Source organism: Macaca thibetana, chromosome X, assembly GCF_024542745.1.
Source record: "Macaca thibetana thibetana isolate TM-01 chromosome X, ASM2454274v1, whole genome shotgun sequence".
NCBI classification, from domain to species: Eukaryota; Metazoa; Chordata; class Mammalia; order Primates; family Cercopithecidae; genus Macaca; species Macaca thibetana.
The window spans coordinates 59,608,542-59,633,503 of record NC_065598.1 but is presented as its reverse complement, the minus strand read 5'-3'; the positions used below and the strand labels follow the sequence as shown (position 1 = coordinate 59,633,503).

At 37.1% G+C, this 24,962-nt stretch overlaps 1 protein-coding gene across 5 annotated transcripts in view; it reads left to right on the top strand.

Moving 5' to 3' along the window:
• LOC126946535 (endogenous retrovirus group K member 25 Env polyprotein-like) overlaps positions 1-24,962 on the top strand; it is a 162,774-nt gene that overhangs the window by 100,050 nt on the left and 37,762 nt on the right. For 3 of the 5 annotated variants that reach the window (XM_050776969.1, XM_050776968.1, XM_050776971.1), the window contains one exon: positions 18,942-19,005. The exons of the other annotated variants lie outside the window; for them this stretch is intronic. The gene's annotated coding sequence lies outside the window, so the exon portion shown is untranslated. The remainder of the gene's footprint in view (positions 1-18,941; positions 19,006-24,962) is intronic. 5 annotated transcript variants of the gene reach the window in all.

Genomic DNA, 24,962 nt, shown 5'->3' with positions numbered 1-24,962 from the left:
TGAATTAACTTTTTGATGTGCTGAAGGATTTGGTTGACATTTTGTTAGCATTTTATTGAGAATTTTTGCATCTATGTTCATCGAGAATGTTGGCTTATAGTTTTTATTTTTCTCTGTGTCTTCGCAAAATTTTGGTATCAGGATGATGCTAGATTCATAGAAAGAGCTAAGGAGGAGTTCCTCCTCCTCCTCATTTTTTTGGAATCGTTTCAGTAAAACTGATAACAGTTCTTTGTATGTCTGCTAGAACTCTGCTGTGAATCCATCTGTTCCAGACCTTTCTTTCATTGGCACCTGTTTTTTTTGTTGTTCTCATTGTTTTGTTTGTTTGTTTGATTGTTTTTCTGATTCAATTTTGGAACCCATTATTGGTCTCTTCAGGTTTTCACTTTCTTCCTGGTTCATTTTTGGGAGGTTGTTTGTTTTGAGGAATTTTTATCCATTTCCTCAAGATATTTTAGTTTGTGTGCATTTAGGTGTTCATAATAGTCTCTAAGGATCTTTTACATTTCTGTGGGATTAGAGTGTCATCTTTGTCATTCCTGATTGTGCTTATTTGGATGTTTTATTTATTAATTTATTTTTTGTTAATCTAGCTAGCAGTCTATCAATCTTACTTACTCTTTCAAAGAACCAAATATTGTTTTTATTGATTTTTTGTATAGCTTTTTACACCTTGATTTCATTCTGTTCTTGTCAGATTATAGTTATTTCTTCTTTATGTTAGCTTTGGGGTAGTTTTGTTTGTTTTTTCCTTTTAAGTCCTCTAGGTGTGATACTAGATTGTTCATGAGACCTTTCTAACTTCTTGATGTTTGTATTTAGCACTATTAACTTTCCTCTTCACTCTGCTTTAGCTACATTCCAACCATTTTGGTATACTGTGTCTCCATTTTCAGTCATTTCAAATAATTTTTAATTTTTACCTTAATTTAGAATTTTTTAAATTTCTATGTACTTATGTAGTTTTGCAGGATCTTGGTATTTCTTTCTATTTTTTTTTTTCACTGTAGTCTGAAAGTATTTGGTATGATTTCACTTTTTTAATTTATTGAGATGTGCTCTGTGGCTGATTATAGAATATCTTCTGTGTGCAGTTGAGAAAAATCTGTAATTTGCATTTAGTGGGTGCAGTATTTGTTGATGTCTGTTGGGTTCAATAGGTCACATAGTGAGTAAAAGTCCAGTATTTCTTTGTAAATTTTCTGCCTCAATGATCTGTCTAACACTGCCAGTGGGCTATTTAAGTCTTCCACTATTATTGTGTGGTTGCCTGAGCCTTTTCATATGTCGAGAAGAACATATGAACCCCTGACCTCAGGTGATCCACCTTCCTCAGCCTCCCAAAGTGCTAGGATTACAGATGTGAGCCACCACACCCAGCCCATTAAGGACATTCTTGATTCAAGGGAGGAGATCAAAATATCAACATTAAGGGGAGTTTGGAAGATGCTGATTTCAACCCTCATAGATGATTTTGAGGAGTTCCAGACTTCAGTGCAAGAAGTAACTGAAGATGTAGTAGCAATAGCAAGGTTACTGTAATTAGAAGTGGAGCCTGAAGATGTGACTGAATTACTGCAATCTCATGATAAAACTTTGATGAATGAGAAATTGTTTCTTATGGATGAGCACATAAAGTGGTTTCTTGATTCGGAATTTACTTCTGGCGAAGATTCTGCAGACATTGTTGAGGTGACAACAAATGATTTAGAATATTACATAAACTTGGTCGATAAAGCAGGGGCAGGTTTTGAGAGGATTGACTCCAATTTTGAAAGAAGTTCTGCTGTGGGTACAATGCTATCAAACATCACTTTCTATGGAGATACATTTCATGAAAGGAAGAGTCAGTTGATGTGGCAAATTTTATTGGTGTCTTATTTTGAGAAATTGCCACAGATATTGTGGGAATCAGGAGGACTAGAGAGACCTCAGCGTAAAGCAGGAGGATTTATGGAGTGCACTCAGACCTACTGGATTAACATCTTGGGACTGGGCCTTAGAACAAAGACAGCACATGACCTTTACACACACTTCAAAAAGGGGGTGAGCTAGACTGAAATAAGCTTACAGTGGCTCAAAGTGTACTGGCACAAAAGCAAGGATACAGAGGCAGAACAAAGGCAGTTAATTAAATTGTGATAACTGCATAACTCAGGATTACACATGACTATTGCCATGCAGCCTAGATAGCTGTTATCTAGGATTGCTCAAAAGAGCCTTGCACTGGCTTATCTTATAACCTTCATTATGATGCCCAGATGGCTGTAGCTCAGGCCTGCTCGGACGGCTCATGACATTCATTGTACTGCTTAGATAAAACAGAATACTTAAAGTTAATAGTGACAGATATCAGGAATCTATAAACTCATACTATAAGAGAAAGGAAAATTTGGTTTTTTTTCTTCCTTATGTTGAGGGAATGCTGGGAGTCTCTAGAGCACATTCTTTTGTGTCTTAGCTTCTCAGATAGTGTTTATCGAGGCTTTTCTCAGGTCTGGGCTGTGCCTGTTGCCACCCCTGGGATAAGTTAGCCTAATGCAGGAAAGCTTATTTATTTTTCTTTTTAATTTTATTTTTCTTTCTTTAATTTCCTCCTCACAGACACTCTAATTTTCAATAGCCACCATGCTGATCAGTCAGCAGCCATCAACATCAGTGTAAGACTCTCCACCAGCAAAAAGAAGGCTTAATCATTAGCAACAAAGTATTTTTAAATTACAGTGTATACATTGTTTTTTAGATATAATGCTTTTGCACTCTTAATATACTATGGTATAATGTAAACATAATGTTTATATGCACTGGGAAACCTTGTGTAACTCACTTTATTGTGATATTCCCTTTATTGTAATGGTCTGAAACTAAGCCCATCATATTTCTAAGGTACTGAAAAAAACGGCAGTTTGGCTAATTACCTCTACCTCTAATCTGATATTTAAAAACTCAGTATTGATGAAGGATAAAGGGACCTGTTTGTAAGACCTTTCAATTTTAGAAGAGTATACTGATTATTTAAAAATTAGCATCGAAGCATATTGCAGTGCTCAAGTTTGTCCATGTTAAGAATGTTTTCCTGGAAAATAACTAAAAATGTGCCCATAAATAAATTCAAAATTTATTAAAGTAACACTACTTGGATAGAGAGATATGACACGACCTTAAATGATATTTTATATCTTCATTGTTGTGTTGAAATTTAGAGTTTTTAAGATTATGCATGAGTTGTTGATTTATGTGTATCTGTAATCTTTGTGTAACTATGTTAGTTTCATTGTGGAAAGAGATAATGCATGCATTCTGCTAAAACCAGAAGGAAACTGTTTATTTGTTGCAAGAAAAGGGTGACGGGGAAAGGAACTGTTACATAGTAAACATTGAATGTCTGTTCAAAATCCATGGCTATTCTGTAAAGGTTAAGTCATTGTTATTTCAGTCTTTTAAAACAGTTTTCAGAGGTTGTAAACATTTATAGAGTCAACATTCAAGCCATTTTTATTGTTTTGGAACAAAATCTGAATAAAATTTTAAGGTAGAGAATCCAAGGATTTTGAAAGTTTGGAAAGCACTTTTATGCTTAGATTTTTTCTTGTATGCTGTTTCTTACTTAATGTTCATGTGGACTTACTCAGCTTGATGACAGAAAACCTTTTAAAAATTAGTGTAGAAAAAAATGCTTTATTCAGATTTTCTACATTTTTACAGGTTTACCATTTCATAGTTCTATCACTTTTTTGAATTATTTTGAAGATTTTTTTTTTCCTTTACTTTTTAGGAGTTTAATTATGGTATGTTTTTGTGAGGATTTCCTTCAGCTTACTTTAACTTCTGTAGGGTTCTCTTGCTTTCTTGTATCTGTAAGTTTGTGTCTTCTCTAAGTTGTGGAGTTTTCAACCATTTTTTCTTTCAATATTTTTTCAACCCCAATGTTTTTCCTCTCTTTTTGGGCCACTGATGGTTTAAATGTTGTGTCTTTGTTATTTCCCCAGAGGTCCTTGAGTTTCTCTTTTTATTATATTTGTTTCTGGGTGTGTGTGTGTGTGTGTGTGTGTGCACGTGCGTGCGCACATGTGTGCGTGCGTGTGTGTGTGTGTTTTGTTTTGTTTTTCCTTTTGTGTTTTTGAGACAGAGTTTCACTCTTATCACCCAGCTGAAGTGCAGTGGCATGATTTTGGCTCACTGCAACCGCTGCCTCCCAGGTTCAAGCAATTCTCCTGCCTCAGCCTGCCAAGTAGCTGGGATCACAGATGCCCACAACCACTCCTGGCTAATTTTTGTATTTTTAGTAGAGACGGGGTTTCACCATGTTGGCCAGGCTGGTCTCGAACTGCTGACCTCAAGTGATCCACCCACCTTGGCCTCTGTTTTTAAGATTTTACATATGTGGCCAGGTGTGGTGGTTCATGCCTGTAACCCTAGTATGTTGGAAGTCTGAGGTGGGTGGGTCACTTAACCTCAGGAATTCAAGACCAGCCTGGGCAACATTGTGAAATTCTGCCTCTACAAAAAATAGCCAGACATGGTGGCTCATGCCTGTAGTACTAGCTTCTTGGGGGGCAAAGTTGAGAGGATCACTTGAAGCTGAGAGGCAAAGGTTGGCAGTGAGCTGAGATTGCACCATGACATTTCAGCCTGGGCAACAGAGTAATACCCTGTCTCAAAAAAAAAAATCTACTTTGTTGATCTTTCTTCAAGATCACTGTTTCTATCTTTTATCATTCTCCCTCTTCCTTTTTGTCTGTCCAATAAAGTTTATTTTTATTTCTCTTATCGTATTTTTCAGTTCCATAGTTTACATTTGATTCTTTTTAACATCTATTTATTTGCTGAAGTATTTTAATTTTTTGTTCTCGCAAAATAACTTGTAATTGCTTTTTAAGACATTTTTATAAAGGCTGATTTAAAGTCCTTGCGAATTAATTCTAGCATCCAATTTCTCTCAGTGTTGGAGTGTGTTGTTTTTTGTCATTCAAGTTGTTATTTTTCTGCTATTTGGTGTGATGGGTAATATTCAATTTTATTATAGACATTTAGGATATTGTGATAGGAAACACCTGGTCACATTTAGATCTTTAATTTTACCAGTATATGATTCTGTTAAGGTGTATCATACAGATCCTGGCATGCTTCTATAAAAATTGGTTTGCTACTACAGTTCAGGCTGTCAGGTATCTCTAGGTGGAGGAAAAGAGTCTCTGGTTTGGGGGGACGAAGAGATTTTCTACACTAGGCCACTTATAGGCCCAGTATTCCCTTTTCCAAATCAGCCTTGTTGGCAACTTTCTCTTGATGTGAAAAGGGAATCTCTTGCCTGTGACAACAAGAGGCTTTTCAGTCCAGGTTACTTGTTGTGGCAGGGTCCTCTTTGCTGATAACACCTGTCTACCAGGTGCATATTAGAGAGGGAGGGAGTTTCAGTCCCAGGTGGAGAGAACACTTCCACTGACTACTTATTCTCAGTGGTGGTTTTCATGGCTTTTTTTTTTTTTTTAATTAATTTATTATTTTTTTTTTTTGCCATTCCTATTGCTATTACTATTGTTGTCAGCTGGTAATTTGCTTTATCGGGTGGAGAGTTGAGCCTCCTCAGATTGCACCCTTCTATTGCTTATTGAGATGTCAGAAAATGCTAGTCTTGAGTCACCTTCTTTTGGTTGGAGGTTCTAAAACACCCAATTGTGTTGCAATTTCAGTACTTGGGTCCCTAACCAGTTCACCTTCCTCTTTACACCTCTCAGAGGTTTTTGGTTTTTGTTTTTGTTTTGTTTTTGTTTTTGTTGTTGTTGCTCATGTTAATGCAAAAGTTTCTCAATATACATTTGGGAGAGAAGTGGCAAGAAAGGAGTCCATGCAATCTTGTCTGCAACAAACACTCAAACAATTTTAAAGTATATTTAATTTCTTGAACCTGAAAATAAGAATCACTGAGGAAAACAATCTAAAAACTTATGAAATGCAAAGAATTTAAATTATAATATTTTTCTTATGTTAAATTGAGACAGGCAAGTATAAAAGGGTCCCCAGAGAACCTCTGACTGCCCTGTGCACTGGAAGGAATGCACACTGGGTTGGAGCCTCGGGAAGTTTGCACCATTTGCAGCAGGGAGGAGCCTGGCCCCTCCTCTTCCTGGGGGGAACCTGGGATTCAATCTGCAAAGAGGGAAGCATATACTAGCAGGAATCTCACTCTGCTGAAAGTTCCTGTTTCTCTTTTTGCCCAATAAATTTCATTTTTCTCACTTTTCAAAGTGTCTTCCAGCCTAATCTCTCATGGTCATGTGACAAGGACCCAGCTTTTTGCTGAACTAAAGAGAAAGCTCTAGGACAGCTTTGGTGCCCAATGTGGGGCTTGAGAAGGGGAGATGCAAACCAAGAAATCTCTTTCCCTCTCATTTCTAAGCCTTTTCATCCTCAGACGTCTGAGGGTAAGGCAAACTGCCACCCATCCCGTTGCTCCAAGGGGTCAGGAGCCTTTCCATGGATATTTCCTTCCTTTTTCACGACAGACAGTCAAGCAGTGTCTCCTCACCACCATCCCCTCCTTGACGGGGCTGGGACACATGGCCCAAAGTACTCCAGGTGGCTGCTGGCATTCCCTGCGACATGCCTATAAAATCTCCTCATCTCCTAGCCAGGGAGTCTAACTCCATCCCACAACAGTTAAGCTTTTCTTCCTGGTGGAGGAACTGGTTGCATAAGAATAGGAGGTTCTTCCCACAGGCATCCTTTTTTCTTCTCCACATTGTCAGCAGTTAACTTTTAAATAAGTGGGTTTTTTTTTCCTCCTGGAAGATGTTTTACTAGGCTAGGAATGATAAGAATCACTGTTTATATTCTCTGTAAAGTTTTGGTTGTGTAAAAGGATCTTGTGGAGGGTTGGGTTTTCTCATGCCTGTTTATGTAGTTATAGATGTGTTGTGTGTGTAATTTCTATAAAAAGAGCTCTAATTAGGCCTAAAGGAAGGCAAGCACTTACATCAAATATTTCTTAAAGGGAAGGTAAAAGCTGTAGTACCTTTCAGTTCATGTGACTTTAGTCTTTGAGAAATAAAAACAACCTTAAATATGATTGGTAAAAAGCAGATGCCATCCAAATATAAATAGATGGACTAAATTATGCAGGTTAGGTACTAGACTTCCTAAATATTTTCAGGTTATAAACTTCCCTTTGGGTTTTAAGAACTATTTAACTTGCCTGCTTCACAGTTGGTAAGGCCTGGGGACATATGGAACTAACTATGCTCTTAATTATGCTGGAAGGAGTAAAACCTTGACTGCACCTAGCAGACAATTAAAACAACTTACCAGGTTTTAGATTACAGATAAAAATTGCTAGGACTTACCATTATGACATGTAATTAAGAGTACTGGAAATAGATTTATATGCAAGGTTTGTAAGAACAGTAAGATGTATTCTTTAGTTAAAGATTATAAGAAGGCATACAAATGTAAATTTTTTGCCTAGGGTCGAAGAATTGTTTTGAATTAGAAAGAAAAAAGCTAAAAGTTCAAACAAGTGATGGAAGGATTATAAAAATTAATGTTGCAAAATTCTGTGTGTGAGCATATTGAATAAATTCAAAACAGTATTATATGGTTTTTATGTAAATTGAGCATTAAAACAAAAGGTTATTTGCTTATTTAAAATTTCCAAGTCATTTTGGCAAAATAAATAATTTATTGTAATTTGTAATTTTATTTCATAACATCAAGTGTTTTAATCCTCTAACATATTTAACAGGCTTCCCAAAATCAAACTTCAGTTTCAAAACTGTCTTTCCTGACACTTGGCTTTTTGGAGGCTCCAGAAAGGCCACTGGAGTGTTCAGAAAAGAGGGGTAAACAGGATTATTTAACATGTTTAGGTACATAGGAATGGCAAAATGGCGTTCAATCTCCTTTCTGTTATATTTTGATGAATAATACTAATATATGTTCCAAAATTGTATGGAATTTCTAAAATTCTAATGTCTAAGTATCTGCTATCAACCATAATTAACGTTGTTAAGTTATTGTAAACCACTGATATAACCAAACTACTTTGTCAATTGTGTTTCTAACTGTAATTACCCTGGACATTTTGTTATACACAGACAATTGTCTTGTTTTAATCCTTTTCAAAAGATGGTTTATAATAAGTGACAAGATTGACAGGTGCTCTCAAATACTGGTTTCTGATATCTTTGGAGATTGTGACATTGGAATAAAGGAAAATGTAGAGCACTCGTTAAGACCTGAAGTGTTCACGGATATCAAGCAAAATAAGATTTAACTAAGTAGACTGAACTTAGGAAGCTGAACCAAACATTTTTAACTTTTGCTTTGAATATTGCTGATCCTTGCTTAGTTTTTCAGAGTCAAGGAAAATTATTTTGAACTATATATGACCTTTAATAATAGAATAAGATATACTCCTGTGAACAAAATTTAGAGCATGTTTGTTTTTCTCTGCCTGATTCTTCTATAATTTGGAAATTATCTGTGAGTATTCTTAACTTATGGTAATAGACTTGTTTGCATCAGTGCAGTAAAAATCCATTTTTCTTTTGCAACAGCACACAATTGAAGAAACTGGTTATTTTACCAAGGCTTTAATTGGAATCATATGCTTCCCTTTAAGGAGTCAATCTTGACTTGCAGAGTGGGTAAAAGCCCTGTGGGAGAAACTGGCCTCATGCCCTTGCCTACACATTCCCTGTACAGGCTTCCTGACCTGTAGTCAGTAACAAATGTCACTTTCTAACAGGCCTAGCAGCTCCAAGTTTATCTTGGGAAATTAGGAGGTGAGGATTACCCACTCACAGGTACTTGAGGATACAAACATATGGTTGGGCTTGGCTTTAAAAGGTCTTATTGGGGTGGTTCCAAGATGGCCGAATAGGAACAGCTCTAGGCTACAGCTCCCAGCATGAGTGATGCAGAAGACAGGTGATTTCTGCATTTCCAACTGAGGTACCGGATTCATCTCACTGGGGCGTGTCAGATGGTGGGTGCAGGACAGTGGGTGCAGCCCACTGAGTGAGAGCTGAAGCAGGGCGAGGCATCACCTCACCCAGGAAGCACAAGGGGTAAGGAAATTCCCTTTCCTAGCCAAGGAAACCCTGGCACACAGCACCTGGAAAATCGGGTCACTCCCACCCTAATACTCCACTTTTCCAAGGGTCTTAGCAAATGGCACACAAGGAGATTGTATCCTGCGCCTCGCTCAGAGGGTCCCACACACACGGAGCCTCCCTCATTGCTAGCACAGCAGTCTGAGATCTAATTGCAAGGTGCCAGTGAGGCTGAGGGAGGGGTGCTCGCCATTGCTGAGGCTTGAGTAGGTAAACAAAGTGGCTAGGAAGCTTGAACTGGCTGGAGCCCATCGCAGTGCAAGGAGGCCTGCCTGCCTCTGTAGACTACACCTCTGAGGGTAGGGCATAGCCAAACAAAAGGCAACAGAAACTTCTGCAGACTTAAGTGTCCCTGTCTGACAGCTTTGAAGAGAGTAGTGGTTCTCCCAGCATGGAGTTTAAGATCTGAGAACACACAGACTGCCTTCTCAAGTGGGTCCCTGACCCCCGAGTAGCCTAACTAGTTGGCACCCCCCACTGGGGGCAGACTGACAACTCACACAGATGGATAACCCTCTGAGATGAAGCTTCCAGAGGAATGATCAGGCAGCAACATTTGCTGTTCAGCAGTATTCACTCTTCTGCAGCCTCTGCTGCTGATACCCAGGAAAACAACCTCTGGAGTGGACCTCCAGCAAACGCCAACAGATCTGCAGCTGAGGGTCCTGACTGTTAGAAGGAAAACTAACAAACAGAAAGGACATCCACACCAAAACCCCATCTGTACGTCACCATCATCAAAGACCAAAGGTAGATAAAGCCACAAAGATGGGGAAAAAACAGAGCAGAAAAGATGAAAATTCTAAAAATCAGAGTGCCTCTCTCCGTCCAAAGGAACGCAGCTCCTTGCCAGCAATGGAAAAAAGCTGGATGGGGAATGACTTGAATGCATTGAGAGAAGAAGGCTTCAGACGATCAAACTTCTCCGAGCTAAAGGAGGATGTTCAAACCCATCACAAAAAGCTAAAAACCTTGAAAAAAGATAAGATGAATGGCTAATTGAATAACCAATGTAGACAAGTCCTTAAATGACCTGATAGAGCTGAAAATGATGGCATGAGAACTACATGACGAATGCACAGCTTCAGTAACAGAGTCGATTGCCTGGAAGAAAGGGTATCAGTGATTAAAGATCAAATGAATGAAATGAAGCAAGAAGAGAAGTTTAGAGAAAAAAGAGTGAAAAGGAATCAACAAAGCCTCCGAGAAATATGGGACTATGTGAAAAGACCAAATCTAAGTCTGTTTGGTGTACCTGAAAGTGATGGGGAAAACAATCTGCAGGATATTATCCAGGGGAAATCACCCAACCTGGCAAGGCAGGCCAACATTCAAATTCAGGAAAAACAGAGAACGCCACAAAGATAATCCTCAAGAAGAACAACTCCAAGACACATAATTGTCAGATTCACCAAAGTTGAAATGAAGGAAAAAAATGTAAAGAGCAGCCAGAGAGAGAAAAGTCGGGTTACCCACAATGGGAAGCTCATCAAACTAACAGCTGATGTCTCAGCACAAACTCTACAAGCCAGAAGAGGGTGGGGGACAATATTCAACATTCTTAAAGAAATGAATTTTCAACCCAGAATTTCATATCCAGCCAAACTAAGTTTCATAAGTGAAGGAGAAATAAAATCCTTTACAGAAAAGCAAATGCTTAGAGATTTTGTCACCACCAGGCCTGCCCTACAAGAGCTCCTGAAGGAAGCACTAAACATGGAAAGGAACAACTGCTACCAGCCACTGCAAAAACATGTCAAATTATAAAGTCCATTGATGCTAGGAAGAAACTGCATCAACTGATGAGCAAAATAACCAGCTAACGTCGTAATGACAGGATCAAATTCACACATGACAATATTAACCTTAAATGTAAATGTACTAAATGCTCCAATTAAAAGACACAGACTGGCAAATTGGAAAAAGAGTCAAGACCCATCAGTGTGCTGTATTCAGGAGACCCATCTCACATGCAGAGATACACATAGGCTCAAAATAAAGGGATGGAGGAAGATCTACCAAGCAAATGGAAAACAAAAAAAGACAGGGGTTGCAATCCTAGTCTCTGATAAAACAGACTCTAAACCAACCAAGATCAAAAGGGACAAGACCATTACATAATGGTAAAGGAATCAATACAACAAGAAGAGCTAACTATCCTAAACATATATACACCCAATACAGGAGCACCCAGAGTCATAAAGCAAGTCCTTAGAGACTTACAAGGAGTCTTAGACTCCCACGCAATAATAATGGGAGACTTTAACACTCCACTGTCAGCATTAGACAGATCAACGAGACAGAAAGTTAACAAGGATATCTCAGGAATTGAACTCATCTCTGCACCAAGCAGACCTAATAGACATCTACAGAATTCTGCACCCCAAATCAACAGAATATACATTCATCTCAGCACCACATCACACTTTTTCCAAAATTGACTACATAGTTGGAAGTAAAGCACTCCTCACCAAATGTAAAAGAACAGAAACTATAACAAACTGTCTCTCAGACCACAATGCAATCAAACTAGAACTCAGGTTTAAGAAACTACTCAAAACTGTTCAACTACATGAAAACTGAACAACCTGCTCCTGAATGACTACTGAGTACATAACAAAATTAAGGCAGAAATAAAGATGTTCTTTGAAACCAACGAGAACAAAGACACAACCTATCAGAATATCTGGGACACATTTAAAGCAGTGTGCAGAGGGAAATTTACAGCACTAAATGCCCACAAGAGAAAGCAGGAAAGATCTAAAATTGACACCCTAACATCACAATTAAATGAACTGGAGAAGCAAGAGCAAACATATTCAAAAGCTAACAGAAGGCAAGAAATAACTAAGATCAGAGCAGAACTGAAGGAGATAGAGACACAAAAACTCCTTCAAAAAATCAATGAATCCAGGAGCTGGTTTTTTGAAAAGACCAACAAAATTGATAAACCACTAGCACAATTAACAAAGAAGAAAAGAGAGAATAATCAAATAGACGCCATAAAAAATGAAAAGGGATATCACCACCCATCCCACAGAAATACTGCCATTGGAGAATACTATAAACACCTCTATGTAAATAAACTAGAAAATCTAGAAGAAATGGATAAATTCCTGGACGCATACACCCTCCCAAGACTAAACCAGGAAGAAGTTGAATCCCTGAATAGACCAATAACAGGCCCTGACATTGAGGCAATAATTAATAGCCTACCAACCAAAAAAGTCCAGGACCGCATGGATTCATAGGCAAATTCTACCAGAGGTACAAAGAGGAGCTGGTACCATTCCTTCTGAAACTATTCCAATCAATAGAAAAAGAAGGAATCCTCCCTAACTCATTTTATGAGGCCAACATCATCCTAATACCAAAGCCTGACAGAGAAAAAAAAAAAAAAAAGACAGAATTTTAGACCAATATCCCTGATGAACATCGATGCAAAAATCTGCAATAAAATACTGGCAAACCCGATCAAGCAGCACATCAAAAAGCTTATCCACCATGATCAAGTGGGCTTCATCCCTGGGATGCAAGACTGGTTGAACATACGCAAATCAATAAACGTAATCCATCATATAAACAGAACCAAAGAAAAAAACCCATGATTATCTCAATAGATGCAAAAATGGCCTTTGACAAAGTTCAACAGCCCTTTATGCTAAAAACTCTCAATAAACTAGGTATTGATGGGACATATCTCAAAATAATAAGAGCTATTTATGACAAACCCACAGCCAGTATCATACTGAATGGGCAAAAACTGGAAGCATTCACTTTGAAAACTGGCACAGGACAGGGGTGCCCTCTCTCACCACTCCTATTCAACATAGCATTGGATGTTCTGGCCAGGTCAATTAGACAGGATAAAGAAATAAACGGTATTCAGTTAGGAAAAGAGGAAGTCAAATTGTCCCTGTTTGCAGATGACATGATTGTATATTTTAAAGACCCCATCGTCTCAGCTCAAAATCTCTTTAAGCTGATAAACAACTTTAGCAAATCTCAGGATACAAAATCAATGTGAAAAATTCACAAGCATTCCTATATACCAAAAAAGAGACAAACAGGGAGCCAAATCATGAATGAACTCCCATTCACAGTTGCTTCAAAGAGAATAAAATACCTAGGAATCCAACTTACAAGGGATGTGAAGGACCTCTTCAAGGAGAACTACAAACCACTGCTCACTGGAAGAACATTCCATGCTCATGGATAGGAAGAATCAAAATCGTGAAAATGGCCATACTGCCCAAGGTAATTTATAGATCAATGACATCCCCATTAAGCTACCAGTAACTTTCTTCACAGAATTGGAAAAAACTACTTTAAAGTTCATATGGAACCAAAAAAGAGCCCACATTGCCAAGACAATCCTAAGCGAAAAGAACAAAGCTGGAGACATCATGCTACCTGACTTCAAACTACAGTAACCAAAAGAGCATGGTACTGGTAGCAAAACAGAGATATAGACCAATGGAACAGAACAGAGTCCTCAGAAATAATACCACACATCTGCAACCATCTGATCTTTGACAAACCTGACAAAAGAAATGGGGAAAGGATTCCCTATTTAATAAATGGTGCTGGGACAACTGGCTAGCCATATGTAGAGAGCTGAAACTGGATCCCTTCCTTACACCTTATACAAAAATTAATTCAAGATGGATTAGGGACTTAAATGTTAGACCCAAAACCATAAAAACCCTAGAAGAAAAATAGGCAGTACCATTCAGGACATACGCATGGGCAAGGACTTCATGTCTAAAACACCAAAAGCAATGGCAACAAAAGCCAAAATAGACAAATGGGATCTAATTAAACTAAAGAGCTTCTGCATAGCCAAAGAAACTACCATCAGAGTGAACAGGCAACCTACAGAATGGGAGAAAAGTTTTGCAATCTACTCAGGTGACAAAGGGCTAATATCCAGAACCTAGAAAGAACTCAAACAAATTTACAAGAAAAAAACAACCCCATCAAAATGTGGGTTAAGGATTTGAACAGACACTTCTCAAAAGAAGACATTTATGCATCCAACAGACACACGAAAAAATGCTCATCATCACTAACCATCAGAGAAATGCAAATCAAAACCACAATGAGATACCATCTCACACCAGTTAGATTGGCAATCATTAAATATCCAGGAAACAACAGATGCTGGAGAGGATGTGGAGAAATAGGAATACTTTTACACTGCTGGTGGGATTATAAACTAGTTCAACCATTGTGGAAGACAGTGTGGCGATTCCTCAAGGATGTAGAACTAGAAATACCATTTGACCCAGCCATCCCATTACTGGGTATATACCCAAAGGATTTTAAATCATGCTGGTATAAAGACACATGCACACATATGTTTATTGTGGCACTATTCACAATAGCAAAGACTTGGAACCAACCCAAATGTCCATCAATGACAGACTGGATTAAGAAAATGTGGCACATATACACCATAGAATACTATGCATCCATAAAAAAGAATGAGTTCATGTCCTTTGTAGGGACATGGAGGCAGCTGGAAACCATCATTCTCAGCGAACTATCGCAAGAACAGAAAGCCAAACACTGCATGTTCTCACTGATAGGTGGGAATTGAACAATGAGAACACTTGGACACAGGAAGGGGAACTTCACACACCGGGGCCTGTCATGGAGTGGGGGGCGGGGGGAGGGTTAGCATTAGGAGATATACCTACTGTAAATGACAAGTGAATGGGTGCAGCACACCAACATGGCACATGTATACGTATGTAACAAACCTGTACATTGTGCACATGTACCCTAGAACTTAAAGTATAATAAAAACTAAAAGTATATATATATATATGTCTTATCTGAGACTTCTTGTGGAACAGTTTCTTCAAAGCCAATCTAAAGGTCCTATGTAGAAATAGTTATTCTTGCTTCCCTTTATGCAAGTAATCAGGCCAAATGTAAGACTAAAGTCTATTTTGCAAACCACTTAGCCCTATCATGATTTGATTTTTTAACAAAAATTAGAACTAGACGTAAAGAAATTATGTTTCAAAACTTACCATACTTTTGTCATTAAATTCTAAACTCACTAGTTGTTTTTACGTTTTCGCCTACATTTTAGACTAACTCTGCTTGTTCCTGTGAACCAATCAGCAATCTCTGGCTGCATCTCAGAAATAACAAGAGGGATGGGTAATGTAAAAATCTGGATCAGTACTCAAGTTCTGAGCAATTATCCTGCAAATCCTGCCAGGTGATGGGAATAAATAGGATGCCCACCAATTGGAGGTTTCCTTTTTGGGAAAGTAAGATGAAGGGAGCTAACCCAATACAAGCACCCTGCACCCAAAATTTACCAAGCATAGCTATAGCCACCGGTTATCTGGTCATGTCACAAGACATCTTTTTGTCTCCCTTGTTGAAGGAGGACTCATTTCTACAGCCTCACCTTAGCTTTCGGTTTATGATAGGAGTCCATGCAATGCCCCCAAGACACATTTTTCTCCAAAACTCAATTTCAAGCTTCAGGTCAAAGCCTTAAGAAGAAAACGACCTAAGGGATCCAGAGACAGGTGACAACAGAAGCTAATATATGCAGCACAGGCAAGCATTGCTAATTCCTGCCAATCAAGCCAAGCTTCTTGTTTCATGGATAAAAGTCATGCTGGTATCCATGGCATAAATGAGGTCCAGGGAACATCAAAGCTACTGTCAGTAGTTGGCTTAGAAACATAGATGAGAGGAGATAATTTATATTCTCTAGGCCCTCCCTGTTTCATGGGTGCAAGCCATTTTGGCACCCATGGGTGGCACCTGCCAAGGTTCCCAGAACTTGGGGATGCAAGGACGGAAAAGGGAAAGGATGCTCTTCCTTCTCTCCCTAATGTATTCTGGGTATCTGCTAGGAAGAAAAGGGAACCAGGAATGCCTGCTCCCCTCTTTCTTGATGGGTAGCCATTCATCTTGAGTCTGTACCCCTTCCAAATGCATCCTGATATCTGGGACTCCTTTGAAAAGCTCCTTATTTTTTCTATTCTCCTCCTCTGTCCTCTCTTCACTGATAGGTAACTGTGTCTCCATACTCTGGAATGCTACCCTCAGATGCATCCTCCAAACTGGAAAGAGTTAATTTCCCAAACCTTAAACTGTTTGGCTTAGGGTTGGGCTCAAGGGAAAGGAATCCAGAAGGCCAACATGCCAGCAAAAGAGTAAAGGTTTTGTTTGTTTGTTTGTTTGTTTGTTTGTTTTACCAATCATGATTTCAGTCTTCCTCTCCCTATGCCCACTGGCAAAAGGCCTTGGGATTTTTAAGCTGTCCTTACCCCTCCCCTTGTTTCATTTCGATATGTGTTTTTTAATAACCCGGTTTGTCTTTTCTTGGCTTTAGGCCATCAAACTACAAATGGTCATGCAACTGGAGCCTCAGAGAATAGTCTGTTTTGCTAGGAACCCTTAGATAGGCCTTTAAGGGAGCTCTGACTGCAGTTTTCCCCAAAACAACGCCCTCTGTCAGCAGGAAGAAGTTAAGATTGGTCTTCATTCTTACCCTTATCTTTATTCTAATGTCTGTTAGATGTACTTCCTTACAGGGGGGAGTGACACAGCTGAGTATATAGGGGTTCTCAGAGAACCTCTGACTGGCCTGCACACTGGGAGGAAAGTGCACTGAGGTGCATCACTCTTTTCCATTTTTTTTTTTTTTTTTTTTTTTTTTTTTTTTTGGTGCAAGGTAAAAAACAGTTACCACAAAAACATTTATGAAAAGTCAGTAAAACAGCAGAAGTATAGTCATTTATGCAGCTAAAGATTTTTTTTTTCTTTTTTTGAGACAGAGTGTTGCCCTTATTGCCCAGGCTGGAGTGCAATGGCGTGATCTCAGCTCACCACCACCTCCGCCTCCTGGGTTCAAGCGATTCTCCCGCCTCAGCATCCAGAGTAGCTGCGATTACAGGCATGAGCCACCACACCTGGCTAATTTTGTATTTTTATTAAAGACAGGGTTTCTCCATGTTGGTCAGGCTGGTCTCAAACTCACAACCTCAGGTGATCCACTCACCTCGGCCTCCCACAGTGCTGGGATTACAGGAATGAGCCACTGCACCCTGCCTGCAGCTAAAGATTTTTAAAAATCGAATACAATTTTTGTCAGTAAAATGGTAGACTAGGGACTTTCAGGGAAAAAAACAAGGGAAAAAAAAAGAAAAACTCAAAATCAACACTGTTGGAACTATGCAAATTAATTAAATGTGTATAGAAACCTAGGGAATAAAATGGAGAAAAATGGCTGAATATTATTAAGAATAGGGAGCTTTATCCATTTTAGCTAGAAGTGATACTATTCCCTATATTCCAGCTTGTCTGAACCCGTGGAAAATATAACAGTTCACCTTATTGATACTAAAGAGAGCATGTCAGTGGTATACATCTTTCAAAGTCACATTCCCGAAGAATAGTCACTATTTAACATCTTTTGTTGTCCCTGGAACACCCAACTTGAAAATCTAGTCATTATTTTGCCTGATGTAAGATTCGGTATTAAAAACCACTTTCTGTGGTTTTTCTGTGGACATGACTCAAAAACATTTAAATACAATTGTTTTAGTTGCTCCTGCCTGAGATGATGGATATTAGGCCAACAATAGATTGTCTAGCAAACTTAAGAGGAAAAGATGAGGAGTGAAAAATGCATATGGGCTTTGAAATGTTTCAACCAATTTCGGGGATACTAAAAAGACAAATGCATGCATAGAAATGTGTGCATGCTAAAGAGAGATCTGAACAGGCACAAATGTATGACTTCTGGCTGACTTTGAGGATCTAGGTAAACAGAAAGTGAAGACTAAGAAACAGGTGCAGATCATCTGACTGAGTGTTGAATTCAATGCCCCAGCATGCACACTGAGACCCTTGGCAAAAGGGGATTTTACTATTAACGATAAAGGAATAAAATGTGTTATTAAAAATACTGTGAACAATTGTATGACAAATTGAAAAACATAGATGAAATGGAAAAATTCCTAGAATGACAGAAACTGCTGTAAATTACTCAAGAAGAAATAGAAATTATGAATATATCTGTAAGGCGTAAAGACGTTTTTCGGTATCTCAAAAACTTCCAACAAAGAAAAGCCCAAATTAGATGTAATCACTCAAAAATGTTACCTAATGTTTAAAGGATGAATGGCACTACCCCTCAAACTATTCTAAAAGATAGAATTAAAGGGAATAATTCTTAGCGTATACTATGGGGCCAGTATTGTCACAATGCCAATGCCGGACAAAGAAGTAAGAAGAAAAGAAATCTTCAGTATCCATTATGAATATATATGCAAAAATACTCAACAAAATACTATCAGACAAAATCAAGTCACATATAAAAATATTATGCCCCGTTATCAAGTGGGATTAATCTAATAATCTATCATTCTATTAATCTATGGAATGCAAAGTTGATTCAACATTTTGTTAAATTAGATTTAGACTAAAGCTGTCACCTTACATATTTTAACTTTGGCCTAAGGGTTTCTTTGTACATAGTGAACTGTAACCTAACTGGGGTTATAAATAGATCATAACCTCTTGTGCCAATCACAAAGTTTTAGTCACAGTTGTCCAAATGTTCAAACCATGTTCAATAAGGCAAACCCTGAGCTGTAACCAATTCAGCTATTATTGTATCTCACTACCATTTTCTGTATGTCACTTTCTTTTTTTCTGACCATACAGCATCCCCAGAGTCACACTAAATCTATTCTGGTTTAGGAGAACTGCCTGATTCATTAACTGATTTTTGATCAATTAAACTCTGTTAAATCTAATTTCTCTCTCTCTCTTTTTTAACAGATGGTATTAGATGTGGGATCAAAATTAAAGCTTCCAGTGATCCTTAGGAGCATTAAGTGACCAAGTAAGTGAGGTACCCACTAGGCCCATTGTGTCCTTTACTCTCTCACAGCTGCTAGGGATCATGGATAAGTTTTCTCTTACATTATGAAGCTCCATGCATTTGTGTTTGAGCTATACAAGATTGTTTGGCACATTTTTTTATCTGGACTGGGTTCAAAAGTTGAGAAAGATACTAATGGCCTGGGTTCAAGGTCAGATTGGATTTGAAAATTAACTGGATAGGATCCAGTTAGAGGCCTTGGATATCTGACTGGATCAGAGAGAAACTGGCAGTAAATGGCAATACTGCAGGGGTTGCAAACTCTGGCTTTCAGAAATTAACTGGGATTTTTGTGTTCTATTCCTTTTGCTTCTTTTCCTTGTGAGCTTAGGTAGGGAAAAATCATTGGCTAAATTGATGAAAAATATCTGAGAATCAAAGCCAAGAGTCCACACAAAAAATGGCATTTTTAATTTTTGAAGAAATTAGTACTCCACCTTCTGGCTATGCCTACATTTATTTATATAAATATTAGGCCCTGGAAGCAGCAAATGCTTACAAAAATGACAAAAACTTACTTAAGATAATTTAAAACTACAGTGGAACTTTACAAAAAAACAGCACTGCACTTTAAGAAACATGTTTAAAAATGAGGTACTTCAATTAGACTAACTCAGGAATGCTTATTGATGTGCGTAAGGTTCTAAAGAGATTTCAATATTTTTACTGTCTTTTAAAAGGCTCTTTACAAAAAGAAATAAAAAAGCTTAAGTGCCCAGTGGATAAGAAAAAACCAAATCCCTTAACCTTTTGGCTTAGTGACACTTCTGCCTTGAATGTGAAAATAAAGCCCAATGAGGTGTTTATAAAAAGCAGGTCTTCAGGTAAAATAGACTTGTTTCTTTTTCAGAGCTATCCATGGTGAATCCAGGCATAGACAATGCTTTCTTTGCCCTATTCCTTAATGGACTTCACCCCAAACTTAGTAAATTTATCTAAGAAACAGCAGATAAATTTAAAAGAGCATCTGTTGAACTAAGTTCCCCTCCCAAATACACCTGTCTGGCATTTAGCTAGCTATTTTGTAATTTCTATTTGCAGGAGTGTCTGACTCTGTTCACTTGGAGGAAAGATTGAGTCACTAAAACTTCTTGTCATTGGTTTAAATTTACATAATAGGTCTTAATTTTGTTTAAGGTTCTTTTACTGGCTATTTTTTTCTTGAGAGGACCTATACCTAAAACCTCTTTTTTAGGGGAGGAGGTGCTGAGCAAATGATGGTACAGTATTTAAGTTTTAAGTCTTAGCTCTGCGCTTTTGAGGCATAAATTATCTACATCATTTAACCTAAGAGTCATCCCTTTAAAAGTGCAGATTTTGGATTGCATAGTAACAGTTGCTTAGGGCAATGCAACAGTTGATTGGAAGATCTATAGTCTGAATAGGGAAAATAAAAACTATTTGGAAGCTCACAAATGAAAAATCATAGTGAAAGCTACAAAATAGTTTCTTGTATGTCTGCATTTCTGTATGTCTCTATGTGTTATGTGATAAAATATTTGGTAAATAAAGCTCGTTTTAATTTATTTATTTGTTTATTTTTATTATTTTTATTTTTTGACAGAGAGTCTCACTCTGTCACCCATGCTGGAGTGCAGTGGTGCGATCTCGGCTCACTGCAAGCTCTGCCTCCCGGGTTCCTGCCATTCTCCTGCCTCAGCCTCCCGAGTAGCTGGGACTACAGGTGCCTGCCACCACACCCAGCTAATTTTTTTTTTTTGTATTTTTAGTAGAGGCACGGTTTCACCATGTTAGCCAGGATGGTCTCAATCTCCTGACCTCATGATCCACCCGCCTCGGCCTCCCAAAGTGCTGAGATTACAGGCATGAGCCACTGCACCCGGCCCTAATGCTAGTTTTTAAATTGCTGGTAAAATAAAATAGGAATATTTCCAGGATTGTCATTATTAAACATATTTCAGACTTTTTTTGCCTGCGTCTACTGGGTTGGACAGATTTATGCTGTCTTTGCTACATGTTTTAAGGTTGTAAAATTTTTGCTTTTGTAAATTTTTTATCATTGCTTGATTTGTGAGCTAAAGCTGTAAAGCCTGGCTCCTGAGTTCCCCCAAAGCCTTGCACACATCTTACTATGAGTGTATGTCTTTGGTTTGAGCCTCTGAATTTGGGATCTGCACAGGTGTCCATGGTGAAGTCAGGATATTTGTATGTCCTCAGCACCTGGGCTATCAACTGCAAGGCAGAGCCAAGAACAGTATGGCCCCATGCTATATGGCCCAGCTTTTCTCCCTGCCCATACTTGGAGGGATTGGATTCTCCAGGCATCCTCTTCACAGACCTGTCTTCTGTCCTCAGCTCTGTATTTTGATATTTTGATATGTAAATTTAGAGCCAAGACAGGCCCTGTACTTCATCCCTGTTCTCGAGTGCCAGGTAATTTCTTGGGAACCAGGACAACTGGGGAAGATGTTAGGAAGTGTATGTGTGTCATCATTTCAAAATTCTTTTTAGTAATTTCAAATCACTTCAAAAATCTTAAACTCATGTTAAATTAAATAATACATAATCATAAACTGAGTCAATTTGGGGTAAGTAAAAATACTGAAATATTAGTTATTAAACATATGTTTAAGTTGCAGTTCATATACTTTGGCATCTAATTTTTAGATGGTATAGAAAAGGTAAATATATTTATACCTGTTAATTAAAAAATTGAAGAAACATATCTTTCTAAAACTTTATGAAATTGTTTTCATCTATAAATACTGATATAAAATAGTTCAAAATTACTTCCTTCCTAAGTTTTTCACTGGAGATTGGGTATAGAGTCAAAATTTTGATTACCATATGTAATTAAAATTACTCAATATAAGAAATAATTCTATATGCAGAGAGTTTTAGAAAAGTAAGATGTGTTTTTCATGAGGAAGTTTACAAAAAAGGTTTGAGGATATGGCTTTTCCTAAAAGAAAAGTAATATTGTCTAGTTTAAAGGTTATTTAAATGTTTCAAAATGGAGAAAAATAATATAGATGAAACTAAAGGAATCTAAAAAGTTGAGGAATAAAAAAAATTTAATTTGTAAGAGGTTGTAAAAGGTTTATGGAAATCTTATCTTCTGTTGTCAAAACCTAACTGAAAATAGATGGATCTGTTTATGACAATTTGTCAAAACTATCTTTAGTATTGATAATACACTAATATAAAAGTAAAATTTTGTTTTCTCATTTAAACAAGACATTCATGTAATATTTATGAGATAGTAAAAGACTTTTTTTTCACTTTTAAAGTAAACTGCAGGAAAGAAAAAAAGGAGAGGAGAGGCAGATTCTGTTTCATGCTTTTATAGAATTTTTATTGGAAAACTGAGTGTCTTCTCTATCAAAGAATAAAGGATTTTGCTTCTTATAAACCATTTTATTATTGCTTTCACTAAATGAATATTATTTTACAGTAATCTGTGATATCATTTTGATTTGTGTTTTAAACTGTTAATTTAATATTAGGTGTCCTAAATACCTGGTATTTGACAAACTTTCCAAAATAAAATAATAAATTCTAAAATTAAGTATTTTTTATCTTTAACTTTGGGATGTTACCAAAAGCCACTGCAGCTTCCAAAAGAGAAATAACAAATGGCCTTTTTTGATATGTTAAAATATATGGGAAGCATTGCCAAAAAAAGACATAATGTTTAATCTCCAAGTTATAGCTTTATAGATATGCTATTATATGCATTACAAAATTTTATGATATTCCTAAAATTCTGATATGTCTCAGTATAGGTTATCAGTCATAATGATGGTTATTACGTTAAATTATTGTGGACCACAGAAATAACACGATGTTCTCGTCAATTCTGCATTTAACCATGACCATATTAAGTATTGTTTACAGATAATTGCTTAATTCTGATATGTTTTCTGAAAGCTCTTTACAAGCAAGTAAAATCCTAAAGTGCTGTGTCTTCAATGAAGCTCATGAAAAGGATGGAAAGGACCCTGACAGGCACTCTTGATTATGGGATTCTAATAACTTTAGTATCGATTGAGCTGAGTAATAATTACGAGAACTCTAATAAAGAGATTAACTGGTATATAAAACTGCTAACCACAAAAGGACAAAAATTAATTGAATTCCAAGAAAATAGTTTTCCAGATGTTCATGCTAAATCAGACAGTACTGAGATTGTTGAGATCTGCAATTTCAATAAACTCAGTGGTCCACGTCAAATTACCAATGATAACCCATTTAATGTACAGTGCTATTATCTTGAACTGGAGAAGCAAAACTGATATTTTAGAGGATTTAAATCCAGTTTTAAGCATCTAATCATGCAGAGCCTAAACAGCTGCCTGGTCCTTTCAGAATCTGTAAAGCTTCCATTAAAAGCTCTGCAGTCCGTGACTCAATCATAGAAGAAATGAAATGATCCAAATTATATCTTAAAATTATTGGTATAGTGACTGTTCTAAAAGGTTAATATGGTTTCTGACCAAAGTTTGGTTTTTAAATCCATAACCCCGGGAGCATAATCAAAACTTCAGGCCATTTGAACATTTATTGAGAGATTTTAATTTCCATTTTCTTTCTTTTTTTTTTTTTTTTTTTTTTTTTTTGCTAAAATGCTTTAATAGTAACAGCATTGATATAGATGTTCCACTACAATAATAGTCTCCTTTATATGTGACCATTCCATACAAGGATCAAAGGATTATCATACTCGTGTGCCTACTTTTGTTCTTCATGAGGTAGGAAAGATCTAAAAATGTTTAGAAAATTTAGACAAGTTAAAAATATATTAAATGAAATTAAATGTTTTTAACATAATAGTTGGCATAAATAGTTGGCATAAATAGAAAATTGTATGGCTGCCTTTATGTGAAAAAGCTTAAATCATTTTATATTGTGAGAGGTGAGGCAGGTCAAGGTCAAATCTGTGAGCTGGGAGATAACTTGCCTTTATTCAATAAGTTCCATAATAATGTATTTAACTGGAACCAGACTTTTTAACCATGTAAAAGCAACTCAATTTGTTGGGATTTCTTTTCTTGCTTAGAAAAAGGGAAAAATTGCAATGGGATTGGCCTGTGGTTGCAGTAATTGGCCATAGAAGCAATGCAAATGGAATGGCAGGCTCTGCTGATTCTGGTTGTAGGCAGAATCAATAACTTTTAAATGTAATACCAACTAAATAGCTTGAGTGATGATAAATCCTAAGTACCCAATTTTGACTACTGCTAACCTGTAAATTTGCAAGATTTTTAAATAGCATTTCTCAAAGAGATTTACCCCAGAAGTCATTTACTTATATTTCAGACCATGGAAGGCTGTAGATGAGATTGAGACTCCAAGACAGAAAAAGATTGAATAATGCATTTGATTATTATCTACCATGAAGTGTTGTTATAAAGGAAAATAAGGCTCAGCTGTCTATAGACAGTTAAATTGTCTTCTGGTAACTGACTGGCATTTTTCTTTTCTCCAGAAGACAGAAATAGAGAAAATGAGTTTATAGTGTTTAAATGTTTGTTAGAATGGAGAACCTTGGGTCAGAAAGAATAAATCCTGGAACAAGCTCCCCAATAAATTTTTGAATCTCCATTCAGTAAGCTTTGACAATACTACAATTGCTTAAGTGTGAAACATTTGCATTTTTCATTTGCTTTTTTTATTAGCTTACGGAGTATTTTTAGAATGAGTGAGTTTTTCACCTCTCATAGTGGCCCCTTTGTCATTTCTGACTGTGCTTATTTGTATCTCTTTTCTTTATTCATCTAGTTAGTGATCTATCAATCTTCTTTATTCTGTCAAAGAACCAATTTTTGTTTCTGTTGATTTATTATCTTTTTTGATCATTATTGGTTTCAAGTCTGTTTGTTTGCAATTAGAATAGCAGCCTCTGCTGGGTTTTGTTTTTCATTTGCTTGGTATATTTCTTTCTATCCATTTACTTT